Source organism: Elephas maximus, chromosome 1 (assembly GCF_024166365.1).
Source record: "Elephas maximus indicus isolate mEleMax1 chromosome 1, mEleMax1 primary haplotype, whole genome shotgun sequence".
NCBI lineage: Eukaryota > Metazoa > Chordata > Mammalia > Proboscidea > Elephantidae > Elephas > Elephas maximus.
The window spans coordinates 201,718,605-201,725,799 of record NC_064819.1 but is presented as its reverse complement, the minus strand read 5'-3'; the positions used below and the strand labels follow the sequence as shown (position 1 = coordinate 201,725,799).

The 7,195-nt window shown below is 37.9% G+C and overlaps 1 pseudogene; it reads left to right on the top strand.

Moving 5' to 3' along the window:
- The first annotated feature begins 4,492 nt into the window (after nt 1-4,492).
- Nucleotides 4,493-5,528, top strand: LOC126085584 (trace amine-associated receptor 6-like; annotated as a pseudogene).
- Nucleotides 5,529-7,195: the final 1,667 nt, after the last annotated feature.

The window sequence follows — 7,195 nt, the reverse complement described above, 5'->3', positions numbered from 1 at the left end:
ACCTACCAGCTCCTCTGTGGGAGAAACATCTGACAGTCTGCGTCTTTAAAGATTACAGCCTTGGTTGCTTCCTTGAGAGGCTAGAAATAGAAATACCATATGATCCAGCAATCCCACTCCTAGAAATATATCCTAGAGAAATAAGAGCTGTCACATGAATAGACATATGCACACCCATGTTTATTGCAGCATTTGTTCACAATAGCAAGAAGATGGAAACAACCTAGATTCCTATCAACAGATAAATGGACAAACTACAGTACATACACACGATGGAATATTATCCAACAATAAAGAACAATGATGAATCTGTGAAACATCTCAAAGCATGAATGAATCTGGAAGGCATTATGCTGAGTGAAATAAGTCAATCACAAAAGGACAAATATACCACTACTATAAAAACTCATGAAAAGGTTTACACACAAAAAGAGACAATCTTTGATGGTTACGAGGGAGGGCAATGGTGGGGGTGTGAAAATACTAAATTGGCAATAGATAAGTGGTAACTTTGATGAAGGGTAAGACAGTACACAATACTGGAAAGTCAGTATAACTTGTCTAAGGCAAGGTCATAGACATATCCAAACTCCCTGAGAGAACGAATTATTGGGCTGAGGCATGTAGGGACCATGGTCTTGGGAAACATCTAGCTCAATTGGCATTAACATACTTTATAAAGTAAATATTCTACATTCTACTTTGCTGAGTAGTGTCTGGGGTCTTAAAAGCTTGTGAGTGGCCATCTAAGATACTCTACTGGTCTTACCCTGTCTGGAGAAAGGGAGAATGGAGAAAACCAAAGGCACAAGGGAAAGATTAGTCCAAATGACTAATGGACCACTTGTACTACAGCCTCCACCAGACTGAATCCAGCACAGCTAGATGGTGCCTGGCTACCACCACTGAATACTCTGACAGCCATCACAATAGAGGGTCCGGACAGAGTTGGAGGAAAATGTAGAACAAAATTCTTCCTTACACACACACAAAAAAGACCAGACTTGCTGGCCTGACAGAAACTGTAGAAACCCCAAGAATATGGCCCTAGACACCCTTTTAGCTCACTAATGAAGTCACATCTAAGGTTCGACATTCAGCCAAAGATGAGACAGGCTCATAAAACAAAACAAGACTAAATGGGCACACCAGCCCAGGGGCGAGGACGAGAAGGCAGGAGGGGACAGGAAAGCTGGTAAGTGAACCCGAGATCAAGAAGAGAAGAGTGTTAACATACCATGGGGTTGGCAACCAATGTCACAAAACATTTTGTGTATTAATTATTTAATGAGAAGCTAGTTTGTTCTGTAAACTTCCATCTAAAATATAAAAAAAGATTACGGTCTTAGAAACTCTACTGGGCACTTCTACTATGTCCTATAGGGTCACTGTGAGTTAGAATCAACTGCATGCCAATGCGAATTAGGCTCTAGGAGTCCCTGGATTGTTAGGCACTCAACTACTAACCAAAAGGTTGATGGGTCAAACTCACCTAGAGGCTCATCAAAGGAAAGGCCTGGCAACCTGCTTCCAAAAGGTTACAACTTTAAAAAAACTCAATGGAGCACAGTTTTACTCTGAAACACATGGCTTTGCCATGAGTCTGAATCGACTTAATGGCACCTGGCAACTGGTTTGGTTTGTTTAATTAGTCTCTTAATATCTTTAAAAAATTGAATATTTGTCTAGAGATAGAGGAAAGACAGATTTCTGTACATTGGCTCTGAAGTGTGAACCAACTCCAGTCAGCATGTTACTTTAATGGGACACACATAAGTGGCCAGGAGACATGCAAATGACATCATCAAATTCATAGCCTTTCCCAGGCGTGGAGAAGGAATGTTGTTAAGCACATCATTCAGAGTTTAGGGAAATGTGAGCATCCTTTTTTCTGTTATGGAAAGATGGCCATTTCATACAAGATGGAGCCAACAAAGACAATCTGAAACTACTAATGCGGAAGCTAAACAGACTACATAAACATCCTGGAATTAAGCCTCTGATGGAAAGGGGGAGAACCCAAAACAGACTGAGTTGAAGTTTGCTGCATCCTATGAGATAGGAAATGGTAAGGGAATTAGGGTTCAATTACAGAAAAACAAATTTTATCTGGCCAAACTGAGTTTGTGGTAGTTCAGATTTTCACCTGCTGTTAAGTATATGCCCTCAACTCTCATGCACTAATCTAAGGATAAAAAAGAAAAGAGTAGCAAGATGCAAAATTTGTGCACATTTCTGAAACTTTCGCTGTTCTTTACTTCAATTCCTTCTATCTGTCCTTCTAAACCTGGCTCTAAAGTTAACTCCTGGTGAATTCTTTTCATGCATTCCCTGTGTCCTTTTAATTTTACACTTTACACATGTGTTTATTTGGGCTTGAAGCACATTGCAATCTGTCTCTAGTATTAGATGGACACCACCCTAAGGGCAACAGATATTTCTTATTTATATTCTTGCATCTTCAGACCTGACACAAATACACCTGCTCCTCACTTATGGATTATCTTGTAATCCAATATTTCACATTTAGGACAATAGTAAAATCTACTATCTGAGTATTTTGCACATAAATGACATTTTTCTGGCAGTAATGAATGCTGAGGTGCAAGGCGAGAGTAATGCTGGCTGTGATGGTAAGGTTATATGTCATCTTGGTTGCGCCATGATTCTCAGTGGTTTGGCAGTTATGTAATGATGTAATTTGGCAGTTATGTAATGATGTAGCCATCTTCCTTTTTGTGATCTGATGTGATCATCCTCTGTTTTTACATAATGCTAATTTTTACATAATAACCTGGTTTTTGAAACTTAACCATGTCAATAAGTGAGGAGAGGGTGTAAATGTTTAAAGTTGTTGTTAGGTGTTACCGAGTTGTTTCTAATTCATAGGGATCCTATGTACAACAGAACAAAATGCTGCCTAATCCTGTACCGTCTTCAATAATCATTGCTATGTTTGAGCCCACTGTTGTAACCACTGTGTCAATCCATCTCATTGAGGTTTTCTTCTTTTCCACTGATCCTATATTTCACTAATGATGATGTCCTTCTCTAGAGACTGGTCTCTCCTAGTAAAAGTCTAAAATAAGTGAGACACAGTCTTGCCACCTTTGCTTCTTAACAGGCAAATATAAATGTTAAATTGACAAATGAGCGAGCTCCAGTTTGTTTTATGGATGTCTTGCAAGGACTCACGCCCCATAAATCTTCTGATTACCAAAGCACCTTGGCCTTGTCACTGATCTGAGAGTCCTCTCAAGTTTCAGTGTGAAGGTTGACAAATGCAGTAGGTTCTTCTAGAGCACTCTATACATCCAGCAGAGCTCTTGTATTTTTAGTTTGCTCAGAGTTTTTCTTTCTAATAAAGAATAAACAGTCAATTTTATCAAATACATTTTTCTGAATTTCATCAGTTGATCATAAGATTTTAATCCGATGATGTGCTAAATTATATTGACTTTTGTATTTTTTTTTTTTTTTAATGTTAAAGCAATCATCTGTCTTTGGAATATGCTCAACTCATGATGTATCATCTTTTCTCCCTCTTCTGTAGATTGTGGCAGATGTAAATGGCTAAACAAAAGCAAATGGCGAAATGGGCAGAGCCACGACCTTAAAGGAGTCTGGCTCTCTGAATCACAATTTAAAAAAGAGCAGCCTGCACGTCGTCAACTCCCATTCTGGACTTTGCAGAGAACGATGTAAACATCTATTCAGATCATTGTATTTTCAGGTGAATTGACAGGTTTGGTTTGTAAAGGCTTGTTTAGGATTCTTGTGTCTTTGTGAGAGATAGTGTAATCACATACTTCTTAATAAGATTGTCTTTGTTGAGTTTTAGTATTGAGGTTACTCTACATCAAATAATAAGTTTTCAGTTGAGATTATCAAAAACAAGTTTCTGGTCACTGTTTACACCTTGTCCTACAGGGACTCCATCTTGGGTGTTTTTAGATTATGTGCTGTGTGTCCTGGGGGTTTTTATTATTAACTCCTTTTTTCCTCAGATAGTCTTGCATTGATGGGAGGTAATAAAGGGTAAAACAAATAAGAAATCCATCGCATCTTATTACCTTTTACAAACAGGAATACCACAGGCTCGGCACCAGGTAATAAAAGATGCTAGATAAATTGCAAGGCAAGAAATCCTCTGTGGCAATAACAAATTTACAGAGATTCGCTGGAAGTTAAATTCTTAATGGGTTTAAAAAATGTTTCCCGATTATATACTGAAGTACAAAACTAACAGCAATAGTTAATGATGACTAAAATTTCTTGAGCATTTAAGTGAAATTTCTGATTATTTCCTATGTTCAGACATTAAAATTAAAATTAAAATGGAAATGTAACAGTTCGTGGGAGATATTTGTGGTAATACAGTATGAATATCCACTTGTAAGGAATCTTTTCTGTCCCTTCAGGAAATGTGAAGCTGCTCTGTTTTATGTGAATGACAAGAAGGGCAATGTCTCCCAGTGTAAACAGCAGCACCATGAGCAGCAGCGCGTCCCCACCTGCCCCCGAGCAGCTCTGCTATGAGAACGTGAGCAGATCCTGTGTCAAATCTCCCTACTCGCCTGGACCCAGGGTGGTCCTGTATGCTGTGTTTGGCTGTGGGGCTGTGCTGGCTGTGTTTGGATGTCTCCTGGTGATGATCTCAGTCCTGCATTTCAAGCAACTGCACTCTTCAACAAATTTTCTCATTGCCTCCCTGGCCTGCGCTGACTTTTTGGTCAGAGTGACCGTGATGCCCTTCAGTATGTTCATGTCCGTGGAGAGCTGCTGGTACTTTGGGGACACTTTTTATACTTTCCACATGTGCTGTGATGTGGCGTTCTGCTACTCTTCTCTTTTCCACTTGTGCTTCATCTCCATGGATAGGTATATTGCTGTTACTGACCCTCTGGTCTATCCTACCAAGTTCACGGTGTCTGTCAGGAATATGCATCAGCCTCTCCTGGATCCTGCCAATTGTCTACAGCGGTGCGGTGTTCTACACAGGTGTTAATGATGATAGGATGGAGGAACTTGTAAGTGCTCTCAACTGCGTAGGTGGTTGTCAAATTGGTATAAATCAAGACTGGGTTTTGGTAGATTTTCTGTTATTCTTCATACCTACTCTTGTTATGATAATTCTTTACAGTAAGATTTTTCTTGTGGCTAGAAAACAGGCTAAAAAGATTGAAAATTGTAATAGCAAAGCAGAGTCTTCATCTGGAACTTACAAAGCCAGAGTGGCCAAGAGAGAGAGAAAAGCAGCTAAAACTCTGGGGGTCACAGTGGTAGAGTTTTTAATTTCTTGGTTGCCATATATGATTGACTCATTTTTTGATTCTTTTTTGGGCTTTATGACCCCTTCCTATGTCTATGAAATATTTTGCTGGTTCGCTTATTATAACTCTGCTCTAAATCCTTTGATTTATGCTGTATTTTACCCTTGGTTTAGGAGAGCAATAAAACTTATTTTAACTGGAGAAATATTAAAAGATATTTCCTCAACCATAAATTTATTTCCTAAAAAAGCCTAAACTTGAAATTGAGGGACGCGTAGATATATTGGGACTTTCTCCAAAGCTATGACATGAAATAAAGTTCATGGATCTTATATGTTAAATTGGGGAGGAGGGATGTTACCACACTTGCAGCGGTATAAGTTTTATGCTTTTAGTGATTTGGTGTAGTGAGCGTCATTAATGATTTGCTATAATGGCATTTACCAAGAGATGTGACACAGGTTCACATATTCTAGGTTCCTTTGCCTCTTTAATGCTTCATTAGGTGTTAACCATTTTCCTTTCCCTGTCTCACTTTCATGCTTACCCTTCTGTCATTTTCAAAGGCTTCCTGGTTTCATATTCCTGTTAAGGCCCTGTTACTCAATGTCTTTCTCTAGGTTAGTTTTACTTTGCTTTCATTTTTCAGCAGCTTGTTTCTCGGGGCTTGTTCTTTCTGTAGCTCCTAGCAGTTTTCTGTACCATATATATCAGCCATTTTGGACTCAGTACAGGACTCATATTTTGTGGCGTTGGTAATAACCATGAGCAGAGGGTGCAATTTCCACAATAGTGATCGTCTTATTACATGAAGTTTGTTATGCTACCTGCCTGTCATGATGTAGGACAATGTTTTGCGTCTTTTTTTTTCTTTTAAACTTTCAAAGTTTCTAGAAAACTTTCAAAGTTTTCTGCAAACTACCCAAAGTTTGTACACTGTTGATGATAAAAAATAACAAGACATTTTAAATTATGGAAAAGAACAAATTATTCAAAAAAAATTCATGGAATACACAATTTGGATAAAAATATTGTTAAGCATCTTGCCTTAAATCATTCACAAAAGCAAATCTGATGATTTCAGATGTTAAAAAATTAAAAGAAACGATTGTTTTTATAATTTTTCATTGGTGGAATTTCATGACAGAAAACCCAGATAGACGCATGACACTCAATTTAAAGTTTTTTAACTTTAAAAGAAAACAAAATCGAGTTAAGAAAGTTAAAAAAGACAAACATGGAACTATAAGTAGGATACTTGATGAAGTAGGTTGAAAAATATAACGGCTATAAAAACACAGGAAATAAAAAGAAATACGGGAAAAAAAAAACCAATCTAAAGAAAGACAAAACAGTAATCAAACACCCCATTAGAAAAATGAATAGGTAATTTTAGAAAGAATATATAGAAATGGCTAATAAATGACTTAAAATGCAAGGGTTACAAATAATCAAAAATGCTAATAACATGATAGAATTTAACACATCAAGTTACCTTGTATTAGAAGGATCGATAACACCAGTTTAATTAGAACGTGGGGAAGTGCGCACTCTCAGAAGAGTTGGGCACAGTCAGAAGAATGTAATTTAGTTGTCCCTTTCTTAAACCCAAAAAAACCAAACCCATTGCTCTCGAGTCGATTCCAACTCATAGTGACCCTATAGAACAGAGTAGAACTGCCCCATAGAGTTTCCAAGGTTTGCCTGGTGGATTCAAACTGCTGACTTTTTGGTTAGCAGCCATAGCACTTAACTGCTACACCACTAGGGCCTCCTTTCTTAGGGGAATTTAAAAAGTGCATAAAAATTTAAAACATACATGTTACTTGATACTGTGGTTTCACTTTTAGCAAGTAATCCTAAAAAAGAACCTGGTAAGTAAGCACCATGACAAGAACACTCACTGCATAACTCTTAGCTAT